Here is a 22677-nt window from a genome sequence, read left to right on the forward strand (position 1 = left end):
GGTTCGACCTCGTCGGCTTTGGCCACTGGTGTGGAGCTGTCAGAGCCGGGTGGCTGTGCCCGGGTGGCACACCCGTGCGGACAGACACAGGAGGGCACCGTGCCGTGCTTGCGTGCGTCCGAGGGGACGTGTAGGTGCCCAGTGCCGAACGCTGGAATGTCGCGTCGGTGCAGCTAACCTGGATGGAACAGACATTGAAACTACAGAAGTAGGGAATGAAAAACTTGAAAAGTGAGGTGCTGTATACAAGTACCCCCTGCAGCAGTGGCCATACCTTTCATTAATTACACTGCTCCTTGTGGTGGATCTATAAAAAAGAATGAATTCTGAAAGAAAAATAAAACCCAACGAGCTAGATAATGGTTAGAAGAGATCAGGAAAAAAAATGTACTGAAGCTGCTTGCCTTCAGGTTAATCATGGGCAAAACAGGCAAGAATGAATCTGGACTGCTTGAGGAAAGAAAACTACAAATGAAGGATAGGAGAGCGAGTGTTTTACTGTTGTGCTGAGAAAATGTTCTCCATAAGTGTTCTCAATGAAGAAGTTAGGTTATTAATGAAAATTTCATAGGTTATTATCCTGCATAACCCTTTCCTCGGGGCACCTCTATCTTCAAGTTTGATGTATCAGGAGTTTACAATAGACATTGTATCCCTACGCATGCTACGGACACTGAGATGAAACATATATGGATAGTTAGAAGTTTGCCAGGTTTGTTTCGGTATTTTAAATCGATAGGTAATATTCTCAGCAAATAGGTTGTGAAGTTTTTGTTGTAACTTGCTTTTGCAGATTATACCTTCTGTTGAATTGAACTTTCTCAGCAAAGCTTTTGTGAACTTACTGGGGATGAATCCTGCAGCAAATAGGGAAGAAAACTGATTATGGTGTTTGGAATTATGAGGGAGAGCTTTGTAATCTGCACTCTGTACACATGAATGGGGAAAATGGAAAATAAAAGAAAAATCCTGATGTTTTGATTTTTGTATTTTTTTTAACTGTGATAAAAGCCTTTTGCTATCTCAACAGAATTTCACTGACAAAAATAAATAAATAGATAAAATCAGTCTTAATGTTATGATCTAAAGGCTCTTGCATTTTCATTGACTGCTGTTGGCTTTCTATCTAAGTCTAACAACTGTGAAAATTATGATTCTAGGCCAAGAAAATTCTCATTTACCAGCAGAATCCTTATTATTTTATTTGTTATGAATTCTTTTGCCACAGTCAATTAGTAAATGGTGAGGGAGATGGGAGACTGCCTCCCCTTTGATATTCTAGCAACTGATGGGATGCGTTTTGGAACATTTGCTAGGAATAAGACTCAGCATTACTTTTATCCAAGAACAAATATCTATAAAACCATGCAATTCTTCATGAAAGATATGATCCAAAAAAATAGACACAGAAAAAATGCTTAACATATATACATTTGCACTTTCCTAGCTATTTCTAGTGAAATGTCAAAAGGATCTGCTTGAGCTTCTGCTTTGAGTGGAATATAAATTCTTTCTTAATTTCTATTTCAATGATATGTCAAGTCAGAATATTTTAGATTTTAGAGAAAAGAAAAAAAGAGTTATACCTACCAGAGAATTATTTCAAGACACCTTATAACGTATTAAACATGAGCTTTGGTCACAATAAGACTAGTGGTTGCTTAAAGTACAGAAAGCTCCTGAAGGATCAAAGAGGACAGGAAAATTTCCTGTCAATTGTCAGCAAGAAAAGTACATAATCCTATTCAATTAATTTATGAAAAGATGTCTCATTCACAGATTAACCCATAAAGATTTCATCTTGTGGACTTGGTTTCACATGCAGTCCCTAAACTCATGATCATCACCTCTCAGCCACACAAAAATTGATGTATGTATGTGTCCTTAAATTGAGATAAAAATAATGACATAAACTAAGGGTTTTTTTAGCTGTATTTTGTTTTGTTATTTTTGTTTGTTTGTTTCATTGTTATTCCGGTCTTTTTTATTTTGTTTGTTTGGTTGGTTGGTTGGTTTTTAGTAAGATTTTGCTGTATACCATACAAAAAGGGCAGCGCTTCTGGGCATTTTTAAGATTTCATTCTCTGCAGTAAGAGGTAACAATGCAACAGACCTTGTGTCTCCTCAGTAATGATAAAGATAATAAGCCATTTATTCTTGAGTGTATTAACTCGTCGTATAACATCCATGAGAAATGGTTTTGATGGCAGAGGTAATTGTATATCTATTAGTAATTTTCCAGAATTTTCACCCAATTATTTATTATTGTTCTTGTGTTTTTCATTAAAATCCATGTATGAATACCTGTATTATTATTGTTATTGCTATTATTGTTGTCATTGGTATTATTATTATTTTATTACAATAAAAATACAAGAGATACACAAAATACATGTGGAATACAAAACATTTTCATTCTACATTCTGCAGAGTATAAGCTATCCAGCCTGAGCTTACTAGATGATCTGTCCAGTATTTATTTTCAGTTGCTTTAGATGACACCAGACAGAACAAGCAAATATCTATTTGCATATGGGTCCTACGGGCAGCTCGTGCCATAAACACATAGCCCTGAATCACAGGAAGATGGCTGAGTTGCCTTCATGTTTCCCCATAAATGTGATATTGTGAAATTATTCATAACACACACGTACGTTGTATTTGTATGCAACTTCAGAAGGAAGATTTCACAAAGCAGAAGTGAAAAATTCTTTATCCTTTTTTTCTTTGGAAATTTCAGGGAGTTTTCTCAGAAACTCAAAAGGCATACACTCAAGGGAGCCAAAAGGAAGAAGCAGGAAAGACACAGAATGATTGTGAGGAATGCATTGCCATGAATTAATGCCTTATATATTTTGTAAAATATTATTTCTAATACTCCTGCTGGTGTGAAATCATCATTTCAAAACAGAAATTATTCAGCAAATCCCAAGCATTTCAAACAGAGAAGTTAATTTCTAACTATCTAACTGAAGTCCAATGAAGATTAATACTATTTTGGACAGACAATATGTATTGCCATTCACCCTTGTCAGAATGTAATTCATTTAAATGAAATTATTTCATTTGTGCTTGCTTCAAAAATGAACAAATTCTTGCAGGATATATATTCAAGTCTGACTGCATATGCATCCCATAGATTCGTGAATGATTTTACACTGAGAGTTAGCACCAGTATTCATTTTCCACCCAAGAGAGACTTGCACCACTCTTGCCAGAAATGAGCAGAAGCAACTCCCTCTCTCTGATTCTAGCAAAGAATACCACTTTTCTCTCTTCTTCCCTCACCGATACTAGCTGAGTCTAAAGGAGAACCTCTGGTTAAAAAATTATCGGGGAACTGGCAGTATGTAATCAAGACATCTGACAACAAACATGTTCCCCCCTAAAGCTATTTCCAATCTAAAATAAACAGTAATTCTTATTATGATAATAGAAATTTGCATAGGCAATGCCAAGAAAGAAGCATTAGGTAATGTATTATTAATGTTTGGAAGTCTACCTTCAGCGAGGCTTCAGACAATTATTTTACTTCAACTCATAAATCACATACTAACCAGAGTCCTTTGTGAACCAGTGTGAAACATAAATCAATCAGATAGACAATATTAAAAAACTATTGTTTCCATGGGCATTGCAAATAGCAAAGCCATTAGTTCCTGCATAAAAAGGTATGCATATTTATTGCTGGCTTTCTATCCAGACTCATCACATATATGCTTTCACTCCTCAAATACAAGGTAAACAAGCAGGCTAATATCTCAAACTGTTTTTTTTCTGACCTATATCAGAAAGGTAAATAAAAATAAATAAATTAATTAATTAATTAAGAGATTATATAAAAAGATTATAAGTTTAGTCTGTTTCTGGAGATCTGGAAAGGAAATGTTGTCTTCTATCAGAGAGTCACTGAGAACTAAATCTTTACTCCTCTGAGAATCTCTTGATGCAAAGCGTAATATATACTTTTTGCTCTTTGCCCCCAAAGAAGAAATCACATGGGCATGGCTGGAGCCCCAGTAACTGTGCTGACAGTCTTTGTTCTGACAGATATGGTCTCTCAGAGGTAACTGCACCAGACTGAGGTATTACCTTTTCCAGTTATCTGTCCTAGGCCTTTCAGGGAAGCAATGTGCTGTACAAAGGATGTTAGAAGTGTACATGTACTGGCTTTACTAATGGCTTTTTTAATGGCCTAGGCTGATTTATTAGAGTATGAAGTGCAACATCCGAGAATAAGATGCTTTGCTTCTGCTTATGGGAGAAATAATGTTTCAGATTAAGGCAGATAAATCTTAGAGAGCCCATTAAGTCTAATACTCCTGCAAATATACATAGCTATTAAAAGAATAATTTTCTGATTGGCTTCTGACAATTTCTAAACATGAAACATGGTGAATACTACATAAGTGCTCTATTTAAAATATCAGGCTTTCCATTTTATGTATGATACTCCAACAGTCTTCAGAAACACTGCAGAAAAACTAATGGAGTACAAAATCCCATCTTATGAATTATTTTTAATTATAACGATCTTTAAAAATTCAAAAGTTGAATCTTTGAAAAGTACACCTTTTATTGAAGACAAACTTGAATTCTGATTCTTCATTGTTTTCCACCATGGAAATCTGGTATTAATAAGCTATTTCTCTCTTTTGCTTCATACCTTCTATACCTTTCTAGTCTAAAAATTATCAGAATTATCTGCTTATAATGAAAAGAACTACAGTGGAAAAAATATAATCCCAAACTCATTATAAACGTACTTTATTTCTGCAGTTCACTCCCTTCCCAGAGGGAAATTAGGATATTTGGCTGACCTGTCTGTTTTTTTTTACCAATTTTATTCTCTTAGGTAATCTTTGATTCTGTTTTGATCTATTTTTTTTTCTGGAGTCTCAAAAAGATAATTTCACTTCCAAACTAAAATATATTCAGGAACAGAAAGAATATAGGAAAGATTCTTTTTATGTTTTTTGTTTTGTTTTGTTTTTAATAGGATAAACAATAAGATTTTATGAGCATGTCTTCAGAAATATACACATAAGAAAAAAAAAAGAAGAGGAAACAAGAAGAAGCAGCCTAAACCCAGACTGTGGTAATCAAGTTGTAGGATAAAAATCCTAATGAAAGAACCTTAAGAAGGTGGAGAAAAGAGACTGACTATAACACTTTGAAGTGTCTCAGTTTCAAATTTCACATATTAGGAAGCACAGTCCTCCCAGACATAAATGAACAAAGCTAAGACATTTTGCTATATTTTTGCATTTTTGTATTAAACTTTTCCTACCTTTTCTCCTTAAACAGTTCTGCACGCAAAGAAGATAACAAGCAAGCAGGAAAATAGGAGGAAAAGAAATGTGTCTTAAATTTGAAGGACATTGCAGCTTAACCTAATAGAAAGAGAAGCAGAATGTTGCTGAGATGCTGAGGAAACAAATATGACTACTTTTAACTACAGTCTTCATCACACCTTCTGTTGTCTCATTCTTTTTGTTTTGTCATGATCCTCTCCATAAGACAAGGGAAATGCAAAATTTAACATCCAGCATCTAGACATACTTGCCCAAAATATCTAAACAAAGAGGTGTACTTCTACTTGTGTTGTCTGAACTAGCTGTGGAGATCTGAGGGAAAGAAGTAATGAAAGTTTTGGATATGCAGGAAGATACTGGGAAGCATGTCTAAGTAGGGACCACTCTTGAGAACATCCTTGAGATCCTCGTGAAGGTTTCCACAACCTAGAGAGAACAACTCAATATGATGGAAACAGAAAACCATGCAGTAGGTAGCAGCTTAGAAATTCTGTGAAAAAATGAATGCAGATAAAGAATAGAGACTGCAACAAGTCCCATCAGCAAGGGAAATCAAGTAAACCTTGCCTATCACATACTCAGTGTTGATCTCCTTGCCGGTTTCAGTGGCCACGCTTTGGACTACATACAGCACAAGCTTTTTATGCCATGTTCAGGTATCATGGGAGGCAGCTGGTGAATTGTTACTGTGACTAGGACAGCTCAGAGGAAAAAAGAAGAAATTCATAGCAATCTAAAACTCACTGCTTTTGTTCACAAAGAAGCTGGTTAAAAATCCAGCAGCACTGAATCTCTTGCAGGAAAGTATAAAACTATATAAAAGCTTTGTTCTTGTGAGAACATTTTAGAAACATTAAAACACAAAAAGGAGCATATTCCAAATTTGTGTGAGTGTATCTGGACTGTAGGTAACAAACTGATGTCAGGTTTGTAGAGATATCCTGTACGTATTGTCAGTACCTGTAACTTTCATAGGGCCCATCTGGATAGGGACTCATAGAGGTTTACAGAAGTAGAGCTCATGAGGAAGTCTATCCTTCATGAGCTTTTCTGTAGGATCTGAGAATTGAGGGTTGTCCTGTGTTTTTATAAGCCTTACCAGACCCTGTCTTAAAATCCAGTTAGAAATAGAGTACTAATCTTGGAAAATCATGGAAAATCATGTAGAGTAGGCAAGAGGTGGATGTACAATGTGAAACAGAAATAATTTCCTGCTTATCTCCAGACATGTATGTGTATCGTTTCATGACTTATTTAATCTTGCCTAAATAGTTTGCCAAAAGTTTTCATATTAAGATTACTGACTTTCTGCAAATATTCAAATGTAATAAAAGTATTATATATTTAGCTAATAGCTGATTCTTAATCTTTCAAGGTTAATATTTAATGCTGTTTTAAAGTAGCTACTGCAATTTTTTTTCACCCATATAGAACAATTGAAGTTATCAAAAAATGGATAGACATCTTTTGAAAAATTGAGTACAAGAATATTTTTCTAAGACAAATTGTTCAAATAAGGCTTTTCAGAATGAGATAATATTTCCCTGAAAAATTACTGTCTTATCTCATTTAAAACCATTTATGATATTTTAGGCCAAATGAGAAAATATTATCTAATATTCATTCATTTGCCTCAAAATGTATGTGTAAGCATGTGTTCATGCACAAATAAATGCAGGGTCCAAAATATACCTTATAATAGAACTGTTATCTGTTTTCATGCCCTAACAGTGCAATAAAACTGTTGTGTATGTCTATAAAACGGAGTTAAACATTTTATGAATGTTTAAAAATCATCCAAGAATCCATCAGCAACTGAGTTGCTTGACTGCATTTTTTTATAGCTTCAATTTAGTTATACAGATCTGGGCACCTAATTCATTCTTTTGTTCCAAAGACAGTAATTTGAAAGAAGTACTTTCCATGAAACTATCAGTTCGGAGCACTAAATGTATTTTCAGACTACTACACTGATTTGATAGAAAATTCTGCGCCTATAGTTTATGACTGTCAGATATGCTATTACTTGCCTATCATTTTCATTAGAGGATGATGCTAGTATTTGCTCTTTCTGCTTGATTTTTTTTTCCACCACAGATGATCTGGGCTTTACCTTTTTAATGTGACTATTTTAATCAGAAACAAGCATGATTATTATTTTCAAAGATGAGATAATTACAACAACTATATGATTTCCAGCAGGTAATATGTTTATTAAAAATTAAGATTTTTCTTTTTCCTCTGAATCTAGAATCTGTGCTCTAAGAACAACAGAAAATTTTGAATTATTCCTTTTCTGGAAGAGAAATTTATGTAAAAAAAATATTGGTATGGATATAGATCACAGAATCACAGAATCACAAAATTGTATGGGCTGAAAGGAACCTCCAGAGATCATCAAGTCCAGCCCCCTGTAAAAGCAGGCTGCACAGGTAGATATCCTTACATATTTTCCAATTTGCAATTTTTAATAAATATACAAGTTTGCTACAAGTGATTTCATTCATGTTCTATGAATTCCATGCCATTTTGAGATGATTACCAGAATCTTCCAAGTTTGAAAAGAGGAACTTAAAGTTTTTTGAATTACATCCTTCATGGTCTTCCCTCCAGAACTTGAGAAATAGATATTATGGTGGACATGGGATCATATGTTCTATCCTCAGAGCCTGGTGAACAGGAAAGCAGTCCCATGTGGATGACACAGTAACCCTGATAGGTAGGTTAGATTACATTTCTAACTGGTCACCATAAATTATTAAGGAAAGACACAGGTTTAACCAAGCAGAAATCAAGACAAAAGTGTAGCATCCTCTCTCATTACAGTTAAACCAGTTGCTTGTTTACTTTCTTTTCTTCAACAGAGCCCTGGAAAAGTAGGGCTTTTGGATCCCTTGGATCCCAGGGACATTTTTCTTTTGAGAGCACTGGAGGACAACCTTCAAACTCCTTCACTGTATCCTTCATAAATTATTACCTTTTATATTCATTATATAAATATGGTATTTAATGCATTAGGTTATAATTTTTTACTGGCTATACAAAGAAAATGTATAATAAATGTGGAACAGCTATGATTGTAATATATAGCCATACTATTATTAAAAGTGTCTTGCATTTCATTTCAAATTTAAAAGATTCCTGAGAAACAACTAGAACATTCTAATTTAGCCAAAATACTATCTCCTTTTCAGCTTTGATTCAACCAGCAACTGTTACACAATACTAGTTAGTCTATTACTAATTGGGTTTCACAGAAGTTTCTATAGATCATTATGCATAGAAAAAAATCCATTCCCATAAGCAAATATAATAGTCAAACCAATTTTTGTCTCTGCAGAATGGCAGTTTCTAACTTAAATCTACAGTAGATAATCACTGAACACAGATCTGATGCTTTCTCTTGATCCTAATGTTGTCCTCATACTCTCACGATTCCTAACAATGCAGGGACATGCAAAAAAGTCTTCTTTTCACTCAACCTGTTTAAAGGAAACTAAGGGATGTGGTTTCTTCTACTGACTGCTAGTAGAGTTTCATTTTCAAAAAAGAGTACTCTGAGTAAGACCAGTAGAAGCAGCCAGAGATGAAGAAGACACAACGCCACAAAGCTTTATGACTCAACAAGGAGCTTAGGCCACTACCAAAGTGAGAACTACATAGTCTGTTCTTTAGCATTCCTCCACTTGTACATAAATAAAAACCATGATATTACCTTTCAATGTAATTAGCTTCTGGTAAACAAAGAACAATTAATGATATGATATCGGAACAACAACGTATTTTTCGTGTTCTATGTTGAAGGAACGACAACACTTTAATTGCTGGCATTTTTCTTACTAGACCTTTCTAAATCAGACAAAACTGAACAAATCTTCAACAGCTAAGGAGGCACTGGATCAAGTCTCTAAAAAAAGATGACAAAGAAAGAGGATCTCCTCTGAATACCAGCAAAGAGTATTTAAGGTCAGTGATATGTGACAGTGATTGGATACTCAGAAGACAGAATCACAGAATGGCCAGGATTGGAAGGGACCTCAAGGATTATGAATCTCCAACCCCCCTGCCATAGGCAGGGCCACCAACCTCCCCATTTAATACCAAACCAGGCTGCCCAAATCTGGCCTTGAACACCTCTAGGGACAGGGCATCCACAACCTCTCTAGGCAGCCTGTTCCAGCACTTCAACACTCTCATAGTAAAAAACTTCCTCCTGACGTCCAACCTAAATCTTCCCTCCCTCAACTTCATATCTTTCCCCTTGTCCTGCTGCTATCCACCCTTTCAAAGAGTAGACTCCCCTCCTGTTTATAGGCTCCTTTTAGGTACTGAAAGGATGCAATTAGATCACCCCGCAGCCTTCTTTTCTCCAAGATGAACAAGCCCAGATCCCTCAGCCTTCGAAAAGACAGAAGTGATGAGTCTAAGAGCAACCAAAAATTGTAGCTTCATTTGAAAATATTCACAGATTGATATCAAGAGAAGTGATTGATTCACAATTTTCTATTTTCTTTACAAAGCCTAAATAACTTAGGATTTGGAAAGGACTGAATTGACAGATTAAAAATCTGAACCAACATTTAATTAATATTTCTCCAGCCTTGTATGATGTTTAGATGTTGTATTTGTTGTATAAGATAGCATTGTTTTTATTGCAATATCTTTTAGGGTTTCTTCAGCTTTTTGTTATATTCAGCAAATATATGAAGCATTTATGATCATTCTGTTTATGATGAATTTTAAACAACTTACAAACTTATGCATTAAAGTACAGATGCATATGTGTGCATATATTCAGACTCTTCCTAACAATTATACCTTACTGTCAATGCTTTATGGGCTAGTTCAGCCCAGTTCCGTGACTAGTGGGGCGGAAGGATTTCGCACAATCCGTGCCTCCGGAAAAAGGGAACAGAGGACCCCAAAATAATTAAAAACAGCGGCAACGATCTGAGGAGAAACAAACTAACTTACTAAATATGGTATCTGAATGCAAGATAACACACCATAATACAATATAATTAGAATTGAAGCTAATGAATCAAATATAATGAGAGAGAGAGAGTGTCCAAAAGGTGGATAGGCCTCACCACAATGCTGAGGTGAGATGTGCAGTCCAGTTGAGCAGCAGGGAGACGGGAGGAGAGCCAACGAAGAAGAGCGGACAAAAAAGAGCGCATCAGGTGACCTTGCCAGGAGTTATATCTCCTCTCTGTGACCGCAAAGTCCCCTGGGGAATGTTCTTCTTCTCTTCTGGACAGGTATCCAGAACTTGAGCATTAACAGTTAAACTCCCAGTGCCCCATATGATGTTATGATGTGGAATACCGAAAACCAAAAATCACAAAACCATGACACTTACTTGAGCTCAGCCACACACCTTCTGGTGGAATTATCTCTCTGTGCTGGCAAAGCCTTCTGGTTTACCACTGTATCTCCTGCCATTAGTGCTGCACAGCTGGAGGCCCATTCTGCTCTCATTGGTGTGTGTATATGCATTTGTTGCTTAAGCGTATGACTTGTAAAATGATAGTTCCACTTACTTGCAAAAAATAAAAAAATAAAAAAATAAAAAAATGTAGTCCCTCAAGTGTGACCTCTAAGTGGGAAGATAGTGAAGAACATTTACTTTAAAGATTTTTCTCTAGGTTACAGGAGATTTTCCCTTGTAATTTTGCATGAGATATAAGACTATTTTACAAAGATGCTTTCAGAAAAATGGACCAAACAGGACCTCCCTGTAAGTATGGTTAAAGAGAAACACATTTTCATCAGCTTTTCAATGCTTTTTTGTTTGTTTATTTTCAATGATGAACTGCACATTATTCTTTGTGCCAAAATCTAAGTTTAGAAAATTCTTTCTGAATATTGTAATAATAGCTTGTAAGGGCTTACATATTCAAAATGTCTAATGTTTTCTGTTTTGAAGATTTTTTTTTAAATGTTCACATTTCTTTTATTTGCTGCAGAGTGTAGAGCCTGAAAGACAGAAGTCAGTGAGAATAAGTGCATTTTTTCTGTTCATGGAACCACATTCACATTTCAATAGAGAGAAAAAAACCTGAAATTTCTTTTCTCTTAACTTCTGTTCCTTGGGGAAAAATCTTGGCTATGTGCCAAAACCGCACTGGCACGTTCCCAGGCCTAAGTGCTAAGCAATGTGTTAAGCAACCACATCAAACTGCCTGCAAGTACTGCAGTACAACAGGAGCAGGGCAAGGAACAGGATTGAAAGGTGGCTCTAGAAATGTCAGAATTCAGATGGATTGCACAGTCCTCTAGCTGCATCTTTTCCTAAGTGCTCAGTAGTGTGGCCTTTAGTTGCTTTGCATGATACAATTTTTGATAGGAAATTGTTGATTGTCCTTGGATTACATGCAAAGATAGAGATAAGATTATACATGCATTAATTTTCACACACTTCACCTTGTAACCTGAGTAACATGGGGCAAATGCAGAGCAATATTTTATGTTCATGCTTGTGAGTCAATTTTTGATTAGGAACTTAGAAGCAGTGCATTAGATACTGGTATAAAATCAGTTTAAAAATTATTTTTTAAATATTGTATTTTTTTCCTATGTCTGTTTTCAGTTTTACTGCTGTTTAGGATTTCCTAAGTCATATTTTCTATGAAAGAGCACTCCAAAAACCTCTGTTCCCTTTTTTTTTTTTTCCTTCTGGAATGACTGAGCAAAAGCTTCCAAAAATCTATAGGCAAAGAGTCAGCAAGGCATTTGTGTATCCATGAGCAGCAGAGGAAATTCTTCTGAACCAGAGGAAATCCCAAAGGCCATGATATGGGGAAAAGCTCCTGTTCACCCTCTTCCAGATTGCATTTACCTTAACCATTGCCTAATGTCGAGGAGAACCAAGCATGAACATTAGTTATCCTAATGCATAATTCAATTGACATTACTTTGATCTTTTTAAAGCATACATTGAACTTACTAGTAAGAAAGAAGTGACCTTAAATCCTAATTTAAATATGTCATCAGTCAGTTTAAACATAGAAGAAGCTGCCTGAAGTAACATGAGTGATAAAATAGAAGAATTCTTCTCATGACTTCTTTTGCATTTCTTACATGTTACCTGGTTTGACTTTAATGCTGTACAAATCTCACAAAGAGCAAGGGTCACTGCATAGGCTAATGCATGCTACAAAATAGAGCGATAAATCAGAAGAGCAGGAATGGACTTTCATGTTCAGTTCTTGAAACTTTTCATCTTTCAATGTGAACAGCCAGTGTCACATTAAAAAGTTATAGCTGAAAGGACAGGCTTAAGAATTTTTGAAATGCAAATTTGGAAGACATCTACTGTCTTCTCTGTTCATGATGTGTATCTGATTATAAGATTTGCTTTTTTGATGGATTCCATCTTACTTCTTATTAGAGATAGTAAAGCAAAGTAAATGATTAGAAGTGTTGATTAAAAATAAGTTGATTTTATGGTGATCTATTTTAATAATAGAAATTACTCTTTAGTGAAATGGAGTGTCCAAAAATAACTTTTCTACCAACACACACTTACACAGAAAAACAAAAAACCAACCAACCAACTAAACAAAAATCAAATAGTTGTGTCTGTCCCTCATTTGAAAAGAAGTTCTATTTTAAATTTCACCTTCTTTTCTTGATCTATAATCAGCTGAAATACTGTTTTTCAATTAACAATGAAACAAGCACTTGTTTCACTTCCATTTTTCAAGTTTCACCCAAGTGGATTTCGTACCAAGCAAGATTTCAAAGATAGCCTGATGTTTGAATTCATGGAATCTTAATCAACAAAAATTGTGGTTAAACTCAGGCTCTCCAAACACAAGAGCACATTCCATGCAGTATTTCAGATCAAAATAGAGCAGATATCTAACTTTTTTTCATGGTTGGGATGATAAAAAGTAAGCAATATGTAAAATACCAGAATATAAGTTAATGTGAATATATATGAGTTAATTCATCCAGTTAATTCATCCAATTAATTCAGCAGCTTGGAGAAGAGTTCATTAGGATTATTGTTTGGCTCAGCTTAAATTCATAGTAGACTGACAAGTATTGTAAAAATAAGTATGCTACAAAATAAAACTGTTTATTTTCTTAACCAGAAGAGCTACACTATCAGTTTTTTTGCCCAATGTGTTTTTTGTTGTTATTGTTGTTGTTGTTGCTGTTGTTATTGTAGATAATACAATTGTACCGGTGTCCTTGAGAATGCAGACACCTTTTTACATAGCAAAGTATGTTGCATAAATGAAGTGACTTCAGACATTTGAAGTCAGGCAAAATCTTGCACTGTTCTAAATCTAAAAGAGTGGAATTGGTGCTACTTAGGTCTAAGTTGTGGTGGACCCACTGATAGACAAAGCACAGAAAAGTTAAAAGTAAATAGATGGAGGAAGACAGCATATACAAGCTTCAGCGTAACTTACCTTCCATCATTAGGGAGCATATTGTACATAATATTAGAACTCAGATGAGTTTTTCATGCAAGATGGTACTTACGAGAAGTACACAGATACTGAAGACAAGGAGTCCTCAGAGGGCCTCATATTTCCAAATTGTCAAAGAAACTGTAGATAAATATCCAGGAAACTCTATTTATGTCAAACTACATATACTAAACTTCTGCATTACAGGAGATGTGCTCTCCATTCAGGTGTGACCAAGATCAGTTTAACCAAGCATTCACCTAAGTATTGCCAAGTTAATCAGAGTCTGTCAACAGATCAGTATGGAACAAAACCTACTAAATTTAAATTTTAGAAATGCAGTTCTCATTTATGAACATTTGCTCATAAATTGATGACAGAAAAAAGATGAAAAATAATAAATTCCACTGCTTGGAAGAGGAGGTTTACTGAGAGGGCTGAGTAAAGCTGCTTTCTGAAAGCCAAGTGAATTTCTGAGAGAAGTTGATAAGCCTTGAAAAGTAATTCTCTCCTTCTGATTGGACTATCTCCTGTAGTGTTGTGCATACAGCTGTTCTTACCAACCATTCTTTGTCTACAGGCAAACTGCCTACAAGAAAGGGATTTAATGTGCTTATGGGAAAAGAGCAGTCACTTGTTTTGAGACAGCAAATGTGGCTGGCAGGCTGACCAGCATAGTCTGAGGTGACTGCTTAAAATGAACACAAGCTGCCCTCCTCCATTTGTTTATCTATCTATCTATCTATCTATCTATCTATCTATCTATCTATTAGCTTACAGGAAAATTAAAAAAAAAAAGGACTAAAACATTCATTTTTCTTATTAAGCCTTTTTTATTTTTAGTTTGTTTTTTTTCCAACCTAACTTTATTACAAGGTGATACATTTCAGTTATGATTGTCTTTTTATACATTCTCTATTACAAGCACTTTCCAGGAGAAAGCTAAGTCTTGCAGACAGCAAGCATCTCCACAAGAACAACTTTGATGAGATGTTGACGGATATAAAAATAAGTTATTTTTCAGTTCATAGACCAAATTCAACCTCAAAATTGTTGTGGTTGTCTACTATTGTACAAAATAAAGCAGATTCATCTGCAAAAGTTGAAAGATGCCTTTTTTCTACATTGTCTTATAAACTCAGGATTTAGACAATTTCATTGTAAGTGACTCAATCATATTTTTGTTCCATCAAGTAGGAAGAAGGCATCTACGGATTCTAGTTCTATTAAGCAAGTAGGCTAGCATGGTAAAAGTGTGTGTTAAGCATTGTGCCATTTGGTAAGAGAAAAGGCAGATTTGGGAATTGACTATAATTAAAAAAAAAGAAAAAGTAGCTGCTTTCTTTTGGAAAGGTAAACTCTTCTACTCACCTGACATCTCTAAATCTCTCCTAAGCATGTGCTTGCTTTTTAGAGGCCAGAGTTATGTTCTTGTTTATTGTTTCCAGCTTAATCAAAATGTGATTAAGGGCAAGCCAGAACTGCGTCCTTAGGAAATTCAGTAATGCCTTGTATTTAAGTGTCTGAAATTTCCCAGCTTCAATGCTCATGAAAGGAATAGTAACTGCTACTATTGAGTACTGAAGGTCTGTTTTACTGGTATTAGTGACTGAATCCAACCAGAGGAGAACTTAAAACTTTAACGTGCATACAAAGAGTGGCAGTAGCTTGGCCAAGCTCTGCTTTTTTTGTCTCCTTAAAATTTTCTGAAAAGAAGATATTTACTTCTGAGGAGAAAGCAACAATTAAGTTTGTGTATTTCAACAGATCTCTGCTGACAGATTGCCTGTTCCAATGCTGACAATGCATAAGACTGATGAAATATCTAAAAAATTACATGCACATGCAGATAAATGTAGACCATACATCTAAAAGTGAAATATAGACATGCAACATAGTGGCTTCTCACAACAGCCTAAAACAAAGTATGAATCTTGCCTTAATATAAAAAAGCAGTACAGGGGAAAATAAAGCAAAAACAAATTAAAAAGCACCACTACTTTTAAGAGGAACATGTAGGCCACAATTTTCATGTACTGATGTTTCTTTGTTTTCTATGCAAAAACGAAACAAATTTCCTTTCTCAGAACAAAGTTGCATGCAGCATGCTCTTAGAGTTCACCTGATGCTAGAAAATCACAATGGCACAGTCTCTGAACTTATCCCATTCACATCCTTGCACATCTTCTTATTAAAACTCAATGCATGTTCAATTTTTATCAGCTCCCAAAGGTGATGTAAACTGAGAATAGTATGAACTAACAGTAACACTGAAGCTATTCAAAAGAGAAAAGGCAAGAGTGTGTTACCTTTTGTATAGGCAAAGCCTGAACATTTGCTGCCTCCTCCAGAACTGTCAGCAAAGGAAATAGCACACATTTCAAGAGCACTTTCTACACAACCATTCATGCCACTGGGCTCCCTTGAGGTCATTTGTTAAGTACATGCAATGGAAGAAGGCAAGTCCATAAGGATATTAATAAATTTCCTTGTTCAAAAATTGATTGGCTAATATTTGTATTTTGGCACTGTAGCTGCAAAATCCATCTCATTACAGAATTATTATATAGCCTCCTTATCCAGATCCTCAGCTTTCTATTAGTAGCTTCTTTTTTACCATGTAGGGAGCTCATCCAAATCTATAGCAGAAAACCAAACAAATGCTCATTTGTGCTGGCCTCTGAAAAAGCAGAACTGAGGCAGCTTCATAAACTTATTCAAAACAAGCTCTCACACCTAAACTATTGCTAGTCTCCTACTACTGTGTTTGAAGCATGAATTTACTAAAAACAAAGTTAGGACATCAACTATTTTGCTACTACTTTTTTTTTTTCTTTTGCAATACATTTAGGTATCTTTTAAGCATGATAGTGTCATCTGAGTACTTTCTCAAAGATGCAAATCTCCAGAGCAGCAGGCTACAGAAACTCTCTTTTTTTTTATGTGTAAATGTAATACCGCCGATTAGCACTGTTTCCAAGGTCAGAAAATTGCTGTTGATGGAACACTTATATTCCACTATCTAACTATAGCACTGTGACATAACAAAATATGCCTTACAAAACTCTTAAAATACACTTTCAAAGCATTTGAAGGTTCAAGACTTGGTCCTAAGAACTGTATTCATCTTTAAGAAAATCTTCCCTTGAAATCTTATACTGTTGTAAATTTTATTTTGATACATCCTTTAAATTTTGAAGAGAATATTTTCTTTTTAAAACAAAACAACAACAACAACAAAAAACAAAAACAAACACAAACATAGCTTTAAAAGAGAAGAATTACCATTTTGGAGAGAACAAAAGACAGGAGAAGACATAAATGTCAAATACCTTTTTCATACATCTATACATACAGTTTATTTTTACTCCACGCTATTAGTCTTGTGGTTTTCCACCTCATGAGAGGTAGTGTGCATTTTTTAAATTTAGCAGTAAGGCTATTTTTTCTCTGAAATTTTGTTAAAATAAAAGCCGCTCCTGGAATTCACAGTAAATGCTTTGTCACTGACCTTGAAAGAGCTTTGGCAAGCAAGGAATTTCTGTGCTTTGCCAGGAAGTAATGGCGATAGCAGAAATTTTGACACAGTTGAAGCTAAAATACTAAGTCTACTGTGTTGGTAGCTTCGCCTATCACAGTTCCCAGTGGCAATATTGTATTTCGGTTACTGATTGACAAGCATATTGTATCAGAAGAACTGAGGTTTTAGAAGAACAGCATCACAAGCAGCAGAATGGATCTGTCAAAGCCTACTATATAAAAGTTTGGATTTTTTTTTTCATGTTTCCTACAGCTTTGTAGAAAAATGGTGTAGGATGCTTGAAAAAAAATTATTTTTCCCTCTAAATTAGGGAAACCATATAGTCAAGTTTCAGTACAGTGAAATCTAATTGTTTATCTCAGGTATGTTTTAATAAGAAATTAGTAAGTAATTAGTAAGTATAGGTAAAAATTCTACTAATTTGCACCAATTGTATTTTCTTTGTCCTTATGGGTATATATTTATATTAAAAAAATAGACTTTCAGTGAGTTAAAATGGAAGGAAGCTCCTTCCAAAGTTGTCTGAAGCAATATAAATAGGAATAGTTGTCTTTTCCAATCTGAATCCTTTTGATACAAATAAAACAAAAAGTCTTGAGGACAAACATTGTTAGTGACAGATGTTATTTATATTTGAGGAAATCAAACTTGTCTATCAATTATGTTCCTCTGCCTACCTTACAAGAATTAAGGCATCACAAAAAATGCCTGCATACGGTGTAGGAAAAACTTTTGATTCTGTTAGCATCCCTGTTTGTAGAGGAGATCTCTGAGGACCAATAGTTCCTTTGAGAGCAGTGAGTCAGCGTGCCTTGATGTCAGCAGAGCTGAAGGAACCAGGCACTTTGGTAGACAAGTGCAGTGGCCATGGCTGCAGGGCACAGCTCATCCAGTGCAGAAGATCTGAGGATGCACCAGACTCCCTCCTTGCCCACAGCCTTTATTTTTTTTTCCTGTGAAAAACAGAGTAAGAGGAGACAGCATCCTGGATTTTTCTCTAACACAGACGTTCCTACAGCTCAAATCTGGTCATTAAATTTCACATGTTGACACTTTATCTTCTTCTTAACGAAAGTTTTCAACAAGCTGTCATCAGAGGTTCAAGGGAATGGCCAATCGTGCTCACATATAGAACACAGGGTTATTGTTATCTGCACTAAACAAAAAAAAATAATTTTTGTTGTGAAAAAAAGTATTTCAATACTGTGCGTTTGAAAACAAGACAATGAACGAAGTTATTTTCTATTCTGTGTTAAATATCTCATTTTTACCCCTGAAGTATATTATGTGACCAAAAAAAAAAAAAAAAAAAAATCTAGTTGGTATGCTACAAAATTTAAGCAACACACTTTTTAATGCTTACATTTTGGACGCAAGATGCTGTCCAAGCTCAGCTTGCTTTGATTTCAGCCTATTGAAATAGAAAGAGAACAGAATGTATGACACTAATATAAGAAGTCAAGAAAGTGGTCTGGTATGGGAAGGGTTGAATGCACCTGCCATTTAGTGTACATACATATATGTATATATAATATCATGTGTAAATATATAAAAGTTTTCTATTCATGATGAAGTAAAAGACAGGATGGTTTTATCACATGAGAACATTTAGAGGTCATCTATTTCATATAGGAAATGGAAATAACCTTATTTGCAAAGGCAGCAAAGCCTGATTTTGTGTTTGAAATGTGTGTTGCATTATACTGATCAAAGCACGGAGGAAGTATTGTACATACACAGCCCACTGCTCTAAGTGCTACATTATATGCCTATTATGTTTAGTCATCACTGCTTAATGGAATAAAGTGTTTGGAAAATGATAGAGAGGATTGAGATCATGCACACAGTAGGTCCTAGTAGACCAGACATAATTCCATCATGAAAAACATAACAGATCATCCTGTCCACATCTCAAAACAACTCAGATGTTATTGTCTTCCTGATAATGAGCAAATGCTTGACATTACAAAAACAGCAGTATTTTTGTCTAATTTTTTTTTTTTTAATATGTTGTCAAAACAGTTTGGGCAATGGTCTTCTCAGATTTTATGATTCTACAGATGAATAATCACACCTTAGAGGAAAGACCACAACAGAATAAAAACATGTAGGAAATGAATTTGAGTGAGAGAAGACACCTTTATTTTAAACTTAACTTTAAGAATCAGATTGATCAGCTAGGATAGCTGGAACTTTCCTTGTTGGAATTTCAACATCTTGCCTCTTATTCTGTTAGGACTGAAAGCAGACTATTTTGTTCTTATTTTCAGCAATGTTTTATATATGAAAAATCATTACATCTTCAGTATATTATTTTTCATAGAAAAAAAATCATGTTCATTCAAAAAAATTATTTATAGAGCATGTTCAGAGGTCACGTACGACACATAATGAGCACTTTCTCTGATCTCTCTCTCAGGCCTTATTTTCTTTGGATTGGAATCCTCACAATGGGACACATGTAAACTCTCTGTGCTGTCTCCTTCATCCTGTACCTTAGACTACATCAAAAGAGGATGGTCAGCAGGGTGAGGTAAGTGATTTTCCCCCTTTACTCTGCTCTCATCTGGAGTACTGCATCCAGGCCTGAGACCTCCACCACATGAAGAATGTAAAACTTTTGCAGCGGGTCTGGTGGAGACCATGAAAATGATCAGAGGGCTGGAGTACTTCTCCTATGAATACAGGCTGGAGGAGAGAAGGCTCTGGGAAGAAGACCCCACTGTGGTCTTCCAGCCAGTACTTGAAGGGATCTTATGAAAAGGAGGGAGACTGACTTTTTACATGATCTGGTTGCGGTGAAACAAAGGGAAATGGTTTTAAAGTAAAAGAGGGAAGATGTAGGGTAGATGTTAGGAAGAAATTTTTTACTTGGAGGGTGGTGAGGCAATGGCACAGGCTGCCCAGAGAAGCTGTGGATTCTATGATAGTTTCTCCATGGCCACGTTTCTTCATGCTTCCAAAGAGTGACATAGCTCTCATCAAAAAACACCATACTTGTCCCTACTCAGGATTTTTATTTTTTGTCAATCTAAATATCATTTCTATCTGACAAGATCACTTGGAATTTCTATTATATATATTTATTTTCCTTGTAGACCCTTTCTATTGTCTGTCTGTTGAAGAATCATTTGGAAAATACCCTCATTACTATGCTTTCTTTAACTTTTGCTTAGCTTTGAAGTGGCCAGGCAATTGGTCTAGTGCTTTGTGGATCTCTTCCAAATGAATTCATGCTATTCTATTCTATTCTATTCTATTCTGTTCTGTTCTGTTGTTCAGTTCCATTCTGATTCATTCCATTCTATTCTATTCAATTCCATTCCTGATAATACTGAATTTAATAAATATAATTCAGGATGTTAATAAAAATACTGAGTTATAATGAGCAAGTTCCAGAACAGTTCTTTAACTTTCTACACATTCAGTCTATAAGAATCAATATTTCTTGCTCATTTTAGAAGAGGTTTCTTTCAGGATTTTTATTTTTATTTTTATTTTCATTACAAGAAAGCACATATTTTAATTTATAAGAAGGAAAAAAATCCTCTAAGTCTTTTTCTACTTCAAGTAACAAAACATTATTCAGAAATGTTCATAAAATATTTTTCATGAAGTTCTATTTTCTATGAATATTCTTTTATTCTATTTATATTCTATGAATATTCTGAGTGCAGCAGCATTAATAACATTTTTAACATCTTTAGCATTTCTTTTGTCATTTCTTGTGTGTTTATACAGTTATGATACAAAAGAACAGCAATTTTACACAACCTGTATTTTGTAAAGCACTCTTGAATTGAGCAATGTCAAAAATACTTTGTATCCAACTATCCTTACTCTTAGAATGGAGCAGGTAAAAATGCCAAATGAGAATCTTGAGAGATCTTTCCTTGTACTACTGAAATTTTCTGTAGTTGTAAATTTTTATAAGTTCTGTCTCCATAACTGCTAAAGCTTCAGAAAGAGACAGAATCAGGAGAAGTATTCTTGCACCACATAGCTATGATGACCCTTTTTAAAACACAACACAGTTGGGATAGGACATTAATTTTTCATTGACCTTGGAACTTGAAGTTCCAAGTTCATTGGTCAAAATTAAGTTCATTGGGCAAAATGAAGAAACAAAAAAGAAATCAGATTTCCTGAAGAGTCCTTTACATACTCGCGCCTTTTCAATACCAACATAGTATTAAAACATTAATGAATATGGCTTCTCTATGACTGCTTAACTACCGATATGTGCTAAAACTGACATAAGCACTGAAGTTACAGTTAATTCAAAATAATGCAATTCTATGTAAAATATTGTCTTATAAAGTGTAATAGATGATGTATTTGTAATCTTATTAAGAAACAGATATTTATGTAGCTATTATCTTAAAAGGTTTACCCTACTTTATGTTATGGATAAACATACTACTTTGCAAGCTCAGTAGTAGGCAATCAAATGCTATCTTCAGATTAATGATAATTATACACTTAGAATGGTTAAATACTTTAAAACTCTAGTGGTTAGGTAATTGCATCCTTTAATATTATGACAACACTGTAATTAACTTTTGTGATAGACACAGAATGATACATTAACTATTTAGAGAAGTGCATGAAATGCTAAAGGAATATTAACACCTTCTGGTGTAGTAGCAGTGTCTCATACCATGAGATAGCAACAGGTCTGTATCTACACAAAGCAGCTGCCCTATTCAACATTGCTACTGTATCTATCTACAGTTTACCAACTTCACCTATGTATGTTTATACACATACACACACACACATATGCACATATTCACATGCATACATGCATATTTTTCTTGTCAAATTATGTGAAAAGCTTGTCCCCTAAGATAGTTTGCAATATATCCTCTAGAGATAGTTTTTAGTGCCAGATAAGAGGGTAACATATTGCTGTTTGAGATTGAAAAGTAATAGTTGCCTGATTTTGCCTGTATTGAGCATTTATATCAACAATCTTCTAGCAGGTAGGGATTCTGTCTTAGTTGTACTTGATATCCTTCCCAGTTTAATTTGCGTACATAAACTACCTGTTTTGATTTAGGCTTTTATTTGATTTTGAAGTGTTTTCATTCATTCATTCATTCATTCATTCATTCATTCATTCATTCATTCATTCATTTTCATTGTATCTGCTGTTGTTTATTTTGCAGGCACATTTCTTTATAGTTTTGGCTTTTATATTAGCATCAGTCCCTTTTCATTTCATCTGAAACATTCTACTATTTTTCTTTACAAAACACTGAAAGTATGAATCTGTTCCTATACTTCTGTTTCATTAGATGCTTTGTGTGACACATGATGAATAGCTTTCATCTAGTCCTTTCCTTTCCTTTCCTTTCCTTTCCTTTCCTTTCCTTTCCTTTCCTTTCCTTTC

Source organism: Meleagris gallopavo, chromosome 3 (assembly GCF_000146605.3).
Source record: "Meleagris gallopavo isolate NT-WF06-2002-E0010 breed Aviagen turkey brand Nicholas breeding stock chromosome 3, Turkey_5.1, whole genome shotgun sequence".
In the NCBI taxonomy this organism is placed as follows: Eukaryota; Metazoa; Chordata; class Aves; order Galliformes; family Phasianidae; genus Meleagris; species Meleagris gallopavo.